The sequence below is a fragment of the Electrophorus electricus genome, chromosome 16 (genome assembly GCF_041902795.1).
Source record: "Electrophorus electricus isolate QZ-2024a chromosome 16, ASM4190279v1, whole genome shotgun sequence".
NCBI lineage: Eukaryota > Metazoa > Chordata > Actinopteri > Gymnotiformes > Gymnotidae > Electrophorus > Electrophorus electricus.
This window is the reverse complement of record NC_137512.1, coordinates 14399344-14410919: the sequence shown is the minus strand read 5'-3', so window position 1 is coordinate 14410919 and position 11576 is coordinate 14399344.

The window sequence follows — 11576 nt, the reverse complement described above, 5'->3', positions numbered from 1 at the left end:
TGCTGCTACAAACTTAGCATGATGAAGAAAAATCAGTGTGATTCTATATACATCAACTTAAACTGACGAGAAAATGGAAAAAAAATTAAAAAATTAAAAATCACTATGTCACTGTCTGGGTATAACCCAAAAGAGACCTTCTCATTAATTACATTAGGCATCTTATCTTTTCCCCCAGCATGGTGCTTATCTCATCAGGACAGCTTGTACTTAGACTGGCATCATCTACACTTATTCTAAACAGTCTGACCATGGGTATGCTAGGAAATTCACTGAAAAGTTTAACAGAAAAAGATGAAACAGATTACCCAAAAGTGTGAAGGAACGTCATCTCAAGTCATACACTCTGAATGACTAAATAAGTAAATAAATACCTGTCAGGGCTCTGAGTGTGTATACTGGTGCCGTTAAAGTCTCCTTCAAGGTGTAATGTGTGAATGTTTTGAGGCTAACTCAACATTTTCCCTATGCAATACTATAGTGTGGTAGAACAACAAGATGTTATTTATTAAATCAACAACAAGATGTTGATTTAGGTTCTCAGTAATAACAGAACTTTATCAGCTGAAGTTTTTTTTTTTTATTGTTTTCGAGGAAGGATGTCCCTATAGCCTGCTACAAAAGTCCCAGGTCTTCAAATATTAGAACCCTTCCTGCTTTAAGGGTTGCAGTGTGGTTACGTAAACTACCACAATTATACAGATTCATTGTAAAATATGGACACTTACCTTAACTCACTCATAGCTTTGCCAACTATAACTGCTCAATAAATTTGTCTCTACCTGTAAGCAGGTAGTTGAATGGGAGAAGGAAAAAAAAAAAAAAAAACCTGTCCAATTCAAATTTTTTGCAAGACTCTATATTACTCCCAGAAAGTTGTTATTCAATAACAGAACATTGAGTTCAGTACATGACAACACTGAACTGAATCAGGCAGTGTTATTTTCTTATGGTAAATGGATGGTAAATCCCTATCCTTTACATTGGAAAAACACAGACTGTCTAGCACATTCTTTAAAAGAACACATAATCTGTCATTAATAGTGAGGTAAAAATATTGATATGATTTTTGCATGTCAAGGTTTCTTTCATCTTTAAACCATTACATCCTAGTGTCAGCTTTTGAGATTTGTTCAGCAATGATGGTCTGATGAGCTAAAGCAAGGTAGTCAACTATCATATTAACCCAATAATTATTGGTGTCTTTTTAACCAGATTGTTCTAGTTTTTAGCTATTCTCTGGTACCTGTTCCTGTGAGGCATCACCTTCTGTTCCTCTATACTGTCCACCACCTACTGCAAGACCCTTAACCTGCATGCCCCCTCACCTCTCAGTCTCCATCGCATCAATCATCCATACGTCCATCATCTGTGACCTCTACCAACTAACCCTCAAGCTCTCCCAGACCTTCAGACTAGTCTGCTACACTCCAGCCCAGCTAGAACTGAATGAGTGTAAAGTGGGTGAGGTGAGTAGCGAACACACGTGCAAAGTACCAGTGCCTTTGACTTGAGAACAAGCAGAATCCAAAACAGGGGAAGACAGTGAAAATGATAAACATGGCAATGTAAATAAATGACTAGTTTAATAACAGAAACACCAGGAACAAACAAAAAGGATAAGAGGCCAATTCAGTGTGATTATAGATCAGGAAAGAAACATACGAGAGTACTGAGATAACAGAGCGGACAGGAGAACAGAAATAACTTAACGAACATGAACTGGGAGGGCGATACAGACAAAGATGGCAACATCAACTAAAACACCAATAGAAATCATGTAGGCCTAAACAAGAGATATATCTAATCAACAAGAGAATGACAGTAGTAAACACAAAGAGCGAGTACAGCGTAACCAGAAGTGAGGCAGAGTCAGAAAATCAAAGATACATAGACCTAGAAATGTAAATGACCAACAAACCTGAGATACAGTAACACCATTTAAATACACAAAGCTAACAAGACTATAAACAAGGGGCAGGTGAAAACAATCACGGGTGTGGAAAACAAACGAGGGGTGTAGAAAATTAAACTAAGAACTGGAACACACAGAAGAGATCATGAAGCCATGGAAACAGGAGAATCTCCGGTCCGCAAAGATGACAATAACATTGACTATTTTATCAGGAACTTAGCCTCTGCCCTTTGAAGTCCTTCAAAAGAAGAAAATTAAACCAAATTTCACAAATTATAAAAATACTAACAGACTCTGGGGATTACAGAATTTGAAACAGCTGTCATACTGAAGGAAGTGCTTCAAATGTGACAAAATCTCACACTGAGAGCCAGTGAAGGTATTGCCCAGCCTGGACAGTTTGTTTTAATAAGGATAAGTTTAGGTTGACTCAAATTATTGGTGTGTAAGAACATTCCTGTCATGGCACCAATGCAAAAGCATGTTCAAGGGCTAATCTTTAATCTTTAAATTAAAATAATAATACTGAAATTGGGAAATTGGAAGGTACTACAAAAAAAAAAAAAAAAAAAGCCATCACGATGTCATGTGGAGCAAACATGAGACGGACCCAAACGCTGAGAAGAGCGAGATTTATTATAAGCAATTTCAAAATCAGGGTCAATGAAACAGTTGAGGATCAAAGAACCAACACAAAGAAATCCAGAAACAACAAGAATACGTAACGAAAAGAAAAGCAAAACACGAAAACCGATAAATAAACACAACAGGAGAACAAAGAGAGACAACTAACACAACAGAGGCTAGAACAAAGAACATAGGCAGCATAAACAAGGCAGGGCTTAGTACAAATACACCACCAAGGATAGGACAACCAATCACCAGCCACAAGACTAGAGAAACACAGGGTATAAATACACGAGTTAACAAGGGCTAAGAATAGGGAAACAAGAGGCATGTTAAACTAATGAAACAGGGAGAACCAAAACCAAGGACTGGAAAAGGAACAGAGAAAATGAAACAAGGATGTGAGACAGTGAAACCACGAAGACAGAATGCTAGGTGGGGCCAACCGTGACACGTGATGACAGTTGGAATTATAATAGCCAGAACACCAAGAATTTGAGCTGAAAACAAAATGATAGAGAAGTGCTCAGGTAATAGGCAAACAGCCACACCTTCATTAGCATCACATCCAATTAGACCTTAACATGGCTTCACATGGGGATGTGTGTGTTTCACTGCAGCCAGGGGCTCTGGAGTTTAATTACGCTAGTGCCAGGCATGTGGAAACATCAGAGGGGCCTGTCTAATGGTTTGATCATTGTTGACTGGCTCTGTTGCACAGACTGCTGGGAGCCAGAAGCCAGTAGAAAACTATAGTGCATCAAAGTCAGAATTCTCCTCCACACATGATGGGGCCCACAATGCATATTGATTTGCTGTCCTAAAGTGCAGCAAAATTCCACTATTCTGATAGATCATAGAAGCAGCACTACGACAGTTAAAAACACTGCATCTAAAATTGAGTGTGCAGGTCATGACTGCATCTGTATAGGTGTGAAAAACTAACCATGATGCCAGACCATTACTTAAACATTTGGTAGTTAATCACGCATAAAGCTTAATGTCGCAAATGTAAATATTTTTGCCATCTGCATTACATTACTTTATGCCACCATTTCACTGCGTGTTATACTGTGTATGACTATGTATGTGACGAATAAACCGAACTTGCTATGTTGTTTTTTCATTACATTATCAGTACATTATCCTATATTTTAGCAGCTGTGCATTATAGATGCAAAACAAATCTAGGCACCGTCACAGCTCTCACTGAAGTGCTTGACAATTAGCTAATGTGTACAATCATATGTGTTAAGGAAAGTTCAAAATGTGAAAATCATGAGGTCCCTGGAACCAGAACTGGAAAACTGGAGCACTTGTAATATTCAAACTATGGAAGCATAACCATGGAACCATGACATGTTTATTCCTGCACCTTTATGTCTAAAACATCATTCCCATAAATTCTTTTTTTTTTTTTTTTTAAAGGTCCCACACAATACATACTGCATCTCAGACTGCAAATCTCTGGTATCTTTTCAGATTAATGTGAGACTCACATGTGTACATATGATGTAAGCACAATTTTTCTCTTTGGATCTGCACTGCACCTTGATCCTTTGTTTACCATCAAGACAGTGAAGACATCCTTTACCCATTTTATGTTATTAATAGTTCTTGGCCTGGAAGTAGTAGTAGGAATTCAGGGCTAAATTACAAGCATTGTCGTTACAGATAAAAGAGTTATCAATTTTGTCATAATTACTTTTCAGACCCCTGGTTAGTGGGACGGGTTGGTTTCTTGAAGTCCAGTGTGACATTGTTTACACAGGAACAAGACGCAATTGTGTAGAAAAAAAGGCAATTTCTTTACTAAGACAAAACAAGAACACCAGGATAGTTTTTATTTATTTGTTTGTTTGTTTATTTATTTATTTATTTAAAGGAACAAAGACTTCCACTTTGTGTTTAATTCTTGAAGGAGGACACAGCAGCTAGGCAAGAAGCCCATAGCAAGCTACAATGCAAAGCACTGGAGACAGGCACTTGTGGGGTTTAAATAGAGAGAAGGAGAGATTGGGAACAGCTTTATAGAATGAACTAATAAGTAAGTGATCGAGGAGTGAGGGTGTGGTTGAGGGTGGTGATGGACAGGAGCTTGTGAGGTTATGTGTGCATGTGTGTTCCTCGTTAGGGGGTGGCCACAGCTTGACATCCAGGATTCAAAAGATTTGCAAAACTATACTGAAAGTACCGTAAATGTTGGAGAATTGAATTAAAAAAAGGTGGATTATTTGGATAGATAAATTGTACTTTTCCCATCACTTATTTTGTTGGACATTTTGAAGGGCATGTTGCAAGAATTTAAAAAAAAAAAAATCAACATAATTTGAGTCTTGTGTTTTAGGGAGTAACCAATGTGGTACATTTGCTAGCTTGTTTTTATTATCTCCATCTAGAACAATTTGTGATTGTTTACACTTCCAGCTTGCATTCTTTATTAATGTGAATCTAAACAGTATTGATGTAGTAGCCTATAGCACAGTATTATCCAGAATGACTTACATATTTATCATCATGGCATTATGGGTGCTTCCTGGGAATTGAACCCATGTACAAGGTGAGCTGTGGGACAAGCAGATTTGAGTTTTGGTGTACTTTTGGCATTAGATAACAAACTGCATATTCTAACCAGCATTTAAAATAATGAAACCTCATTTGATGGGCACACCTTCTATCTTTCTAGTGCCATCCATATAGTTCAGAATAACTGTTAGAGTATCATGACAGTTTATGAGTTATGTCACACATATCTGGCATTATGCTACAGAATTCAATAAACTCAAGGTAATATGCAAACATTTATGGCTAACTACAGAATGAAGTATCTTGCTGGCCTGCATACATCAGTCCTAAATTTCTTATGAAATAGAGCAGGATCCTGTAGGTAGGTTGTACTTTGACTGAGAAGACAACCTGGGCACTACAAGGAGGCTCCTACTGTTACTGCATTAATTACTTCCATTATAACATGACTCAGTGCCAATTCGCATTCGGTGTCACAACATTAAGTGTCATTAGGTGCATTACCTCTGTCCACTCCTTGACAAACAGCTGCAACAGAAGTAATGACAGTCGTGTGACGCATCATTTCGCCATGACAGGGGCGCCTGTGCTGTCCACATCTCTTCCTCCACTGGTGCAGCACAAACACCGTGGGTGGGTGTGAGTGAGTGAGTGAGTGAGAGAGAGAGAGAGAGAGAGAGAGAGAGAGAGAGAGAGAGAGAGAGAGAGAGAGAGAGAGCGAGCGAGCGAGAGAAAAAAAAGAATTAAGGACATCATTTAGCCTGGCCTCCTACAGCAAGGTTTAGGTAGTGGGCGGATGCGTAGGTGTCTGAGAGAAAGGCAGAGAGGGATAGAGAGAGGGAGAGGAGACAGTGGAGGGGGAGAGAAAGAGGAAGATAAAGAGAGAGATGGCAGAGGGGAAGAAAGAGGGACACAGAGAGAAAGGAAAACAGTGAAGGAGAAAGAAGGAGAGAAAGAGGAAGGGGGGGGGGACATGAAGAACAATGTAAAAGCTCACTGGAAATGCACATTTGCTGACACTTCCTGAGGAGAGTGAGCCATAGGCCTGTAATTAAGCTGTCCTTTATCTGTCTGTAGAGGTGTGGCTACACAAGACAGTGTCAGTGATGGCTGAGGCAAACATTAAACCTGAACCTGGCAGCCATGGACCAGTGAAAATATTCTGACTTTTACCATCCTATATTATAATATACAGATCTGAGTCAAAAGTCACTGCCCTAAACCCCAAATGTTACTTTCACTGAGTGAACCACAATAGTAATTTGTTAAAGAGGATTCCTGCCCTGCTTTGAAATCAAAAATTTTCATCAAAATATTAAAACACAATATAAGAAACAAAATTTTTTAAAAACTAGGAAAGAAATATTCTTCATAACTGAATGCCATGCACTTCATATCAGCTTTTTGGCAGAACCCAAATTAACATTTCAGAAATGCAAATATTCACTTCCACCACTCATGTTAATCATTTCATAATTTTTAATTGTGAAAATTATGATCCTATATAAAGCTGAGGTATTGCTTTGGCATGACGTTGATTTTAAATTGTACTAATAAATAAAAGGGTAAGTGGGCTTGTCTCATTCCATATACTATATAAGTTTAATTTGGATTTTAAGTGCATGGGAGAAAGGGACCTGCAGAAAACAAGCTTAATCGCTTAAACAGCCAAAATCAACTGTGTAACAATTTACTTCCTTTCAATATCTTTCTTTACTGCTCAATTTTGTAAATGGAATTTGTGCAAAACAACCCTGAAAATTATTTGTTCTGGCACCTAACAATTTGATACTCACATTAGCCAAAACAAGACATATTAAAGACATTTACTTACAAAGTCTCAGGAGATAGACTACTTGTGCTCAGTTTTTTAACTGAGTAAAGAATGCTTCTCAGATTTGCTTTACTGTAGTACAGCATAAAAGAAATGGCCAAATACAAGGTGCAACAGGACTTCCAAAACAGAGATTTTGGGCCTTTTTTGGCTTACACAACAAGTAGACACACTGGCAAATTAATTATTGTTTTCTTTAAAACTATTTGCATTTGCTTCTGGGCTATAAAAAAAATCAAACCTCCATCAATCATTCAATAAAAAGACAGATTATTCTTTTCAGTGAAGCCAAGAGTACCTGGTAAAATTACATTTTGTTTCTATAACATGGTTAGATGCACTTGTATGGGGAAAAATCAGTAAATCATTGACATTTTTTTCAATTTTATGTACAAAAAACTGGTGAGTGCAGTGTAATATATATATATATATATATATATATATATATATATATATATATATATAGAGAGAGAGAGAGAGAGAGAGAGAGAGAGAGAGAGAGAGAGAGAAAGAGAGAGAGAGCTTTTAGCCAGTCCTGTTGAGGGGCAAAAATGACAGTGCTTTTTTGTGTTAATTATTACAGCAAACACTTGTAGGTGAATATTAGCTGGTTGTAAAGACTGCAGCCTGCTTCTCAAAACAACGTGGGACTCACACCTGGATGTCATTAATATGCATGACAACCTGTTCCCATGACAAACAATGAGATCCTTGTAAACCATTTAATATAAAAGCTGTCATGCAAGCAGGGGAAACTATCAGATTCACACTGAGTTTTTAATTTGAAACAGAGACAGGAAATTGGGCTGGGTTGGGGTGACCTGGCCCAATCTCAGGAAAATGTCTTTTCCCCATGCAAGGACAAGGAATGACGTAGAAGACAAGTTGTCTCACAGACCTCCCCTTGAGGCTGAGCTACAACCAGATTACCATCCTGCACTCTAATAACCTAATAACTGTGCATCCAAGGCATAAACCAATCTCAGATCAGCTCTCATGGGACTGATATCTCCCCCCTGTGGCTTATTGATAAGGCCATATATAATGGGAGAGCTGGTCCCGGGTGTGAGGGAGTCAGCAGTAAAGGCTTGGGCTGCAGGTCACTTCTCCACATGCAGACAGAGCCAGCCCTGCAGCCACCAGGCCAGAGTACCTACAACAGATAATGAAATTGAATGATAATTGGTGGTGAGTGAGGCCTGGTCAGGCAGGGAAGGGTGGGGGAGGATTTAAATAGTTATGATCTACAGTCCTTTATAAGTGATTTAAGACTTTCAGTTTCATTGATGTTAGACTAATTAAGGAATCGATTTTAGGACATTTCCTTGTGTGGGTTTATTCATTAAGGTATTTGTGAATTAGCTGCTCCATTTTCCAACAATGACCAACCGTTAACCAAATAAATAAGTTCTACAAATCTATAAAAGATGCTGTTTTTTAACCTGTGCAAAAGGGCAAAGTTTTCAGAATTTCCAAATCTCACATTCTCAGATCAATAGCCAGTAATTCAGGATTACTTAAATATCAATTTAAAATGACAAACTAGGTCAGTCATCACTAAGAGGAGTTCTGTGAAAATTTGCTTTCTGGGATATTTTCTCATCTTTTAAAAGTTGCTGTCATATCTTGTGGTTGTCTTGTCCTTAATACCCTTAAAATTGAGTATTAAGGAACAAAGCATAAGATAAAGATGAAAATAAAAGTTGTGAGTCCCCTTTTTGGTTGCATAATGTCCTTTTAAAGACATATTGAATGACATAACTGTACTGTTGACTAGTATGAAAAACAACACTGCCACCCAGTGGCCTTGAGTGAAGGCATCAGTTCTCAAAATAAGTTACCAGACGTTACCAGAAATTTACATAATTTTCTTGCATTGTTGAAAAATATTTTTTTTTTTTAAACTTTAGACAATCATTTGGTTTATATCAGTTTATCTTTCTATGAAGCTAGTCTCTGTAGTCCTTTTTGGTCTTTATAAAAATTCTCACTTTTGATTCCATGCAACTTTTAAAAAGGTTTTTGCTTTTAAATTAGGGTTTAAATGATATATATTAAGGATATTTCTTATTGAGGGTAGGAAAAGTAGTATGCACAATGTACAGTGTTTTTTATAACCTGCTGTTATATTTAATTTGGTATATCATTAGAGTATTCATGGAGGTTGTGAGATATGCATACACCTGATCCTATCAAAATTATGCCCAGACTGTATCATCATTGCTGTGGCTCTCAGAAAAAGAACCCTAAAGAGACATCCATGTGTTAAAATATCCATGTGTGCTAAATGATGTGTCCTGAATGCCTGAAGTCCAGTACATAGCACTCCAGGGTCCAGTAACACCTACACCTACTCATTTAAATCAAAAGTTACAAAGATGAATATTGGAAGTGTTAATTAAACAGTTTTTTTTTCTGTGTATGGAACCCTCTAACCTTTTGAAGATGTGAAACATTTATATAAAGGGGCAAACAGTAACTCAAAAGTCAACACAAAGGAGGAGGATCACCACTTTATCCTCTGATCTGTCAAGGATTTTGCAGCAACAGGGGCTGTCACTGCAAGCAATCACATAAAGGAACAGAGTTGGTGTTGAGATTGCCCATTAAACTTTCCACCCAGAGTTCTGATTACAAGAACCAACAACCAATAACATAAAGAATCACATTTACAAACACTAAAGCAATAAATAACAGAGTGAACCATTCTAGGTCATTTTTGGGTCAGACAGTTATACAGTTTTACAATAATAATGACCACAGTCACTGTACAAAAATAATGATTGTGGATTTAAGACATTAATTCTGAAGTCATAGGATGAAATTGGCTGAGAAGCATTTGTGTCCATATGTGTTGATGCTCAAACATCTTTAAAAAAAAAAGTCTTTCTTCCAGAGCAAAAATGCTCAGAACTAAAGATGCTGTTCTGTCTGTAGCAATAACATATTCCACCCCTCCATGCACTTTTGACCACTTATGAGGGATGCTTGCTAAAATAGGACATGTTCAAAATCAACAGAGGAGTATAGAAAGAAAACATCTCTGCATAAGAGATGGTGAGAATAAAACCAATGAATGTTATTGATGGCCAGCATCTGTATGGCAAATTGAAGGGGTGGGCCTCAAACAACGGCCATTTCACCTCTTGTTCCCATTTAGCACTGGCTGATCATAAATCAGTGGGCATGGGTGCATTCAGTTGTCTCCGCCTTTGTACCCATCAGCTCCCTCCGCTGCGTATATCATACTGCGTTAGAGTGTAATTATGGCCCCACCACGACATGCCCATGTGCACTCTGATAGAAACTCAATTAGTACTTCAACACTTAGGGCAATTAGCAAAGGAGGCGATCCTCATTTCCATCCTTGTGGCTCGTGTTCATGCTTGAATAATGATGCAACCAGAAAGCTCATCATCCTCTCCAGATAATCTGTGGTAAATTCTCAGGAGCATTGAATTAAAAATTGACAGTATCTTAGCTCTTTAACATCAATATTTAGTATCAAGATAAGTGACAAAAAAAAGCTTGGTTACTGACTGTAGTGCTATAACAAGGGTAGAGGTCTGAATACTGGCACATTGGTACATTTAAAAATCCTGCAGAAAGCAGGATTGATGCGGACTCTTGGTTATAAATGAAAAACTAAAACCTAAGATGAACATAATTGCAGTAAAAGTGTCACAATACCCAACCAATGCACAATTTAATTATGGTACATTGGCTATGTTATTGGGTCATTAACATGAATATATATATATATATATATATATTTTTTTTTTTTTTTTTTTTTTAATTTTTTTTTTTTTTTTCCCTGATTATATCAACTTACTCAGATTGACTAAATGGCTCACTTATTCCTAGACTTCATATTTTCTTTTATTTTTCAAATCAAATCAAAATTAATTTATATAGCACTTTTTACAACAGATGTCACAAAGCAGCTTTACAAATGTTCAAGTCCAAGCCTCCAGTGAGCAAGTCAAGGGCAACAGTGGCAAGGAAAAACTCTGTAGAGCATGAGAAAGAACCCTTGAGAGGAAGACTCAAAGTTGGGGGGGGGGGGGGTCATCCTCCTCTGGCCAACAGTGGTCACCACAATAATAACAATTTTAAGAGAAAAATAACTACTAAAAAATGAAGCAAAAAAAGCAATTAATGTCTAGTCCAATTTTCTAGAGCACCTAGTCTTGCCCCAATGGTGTGCATGTGTCCAAAACCCATCCTGCAAGACAACATCCATTAAGGGCAGCAGAGAAGTAGATGGCTGGAGTGGAGATGTGGTGAACTACAGCAGGGGACATCAGGGGGTGGTGGGAGAAGCCATGGCAGCTGAGATGGGTTTAGGCTCAGTAACATCAGGACATCAGGGGTAGGTGTACCTTGGCAGAAAGAGAGACTAGACATGTCCAGGTATGAGGGTGTGTAAATTAAAGAACTTTAATGTGCATAGATGGAATCCGGCAGATCTAGCTATGGCAGCACAGCTAAAATAGAGCCAGAAGGAACCACAGGCATGAGGGCACCCTGGAATTTCAACACTCCGTCACTCTCAGTCAACAAACTTGAGTGACAAGAGACGTGAAGTGACAGCATCATAACATCCCAGTTTACTATAACTCTCAACTCCCAGATCTACACCATTACCTAAGATGGGAAGTAGTTAACAAAATG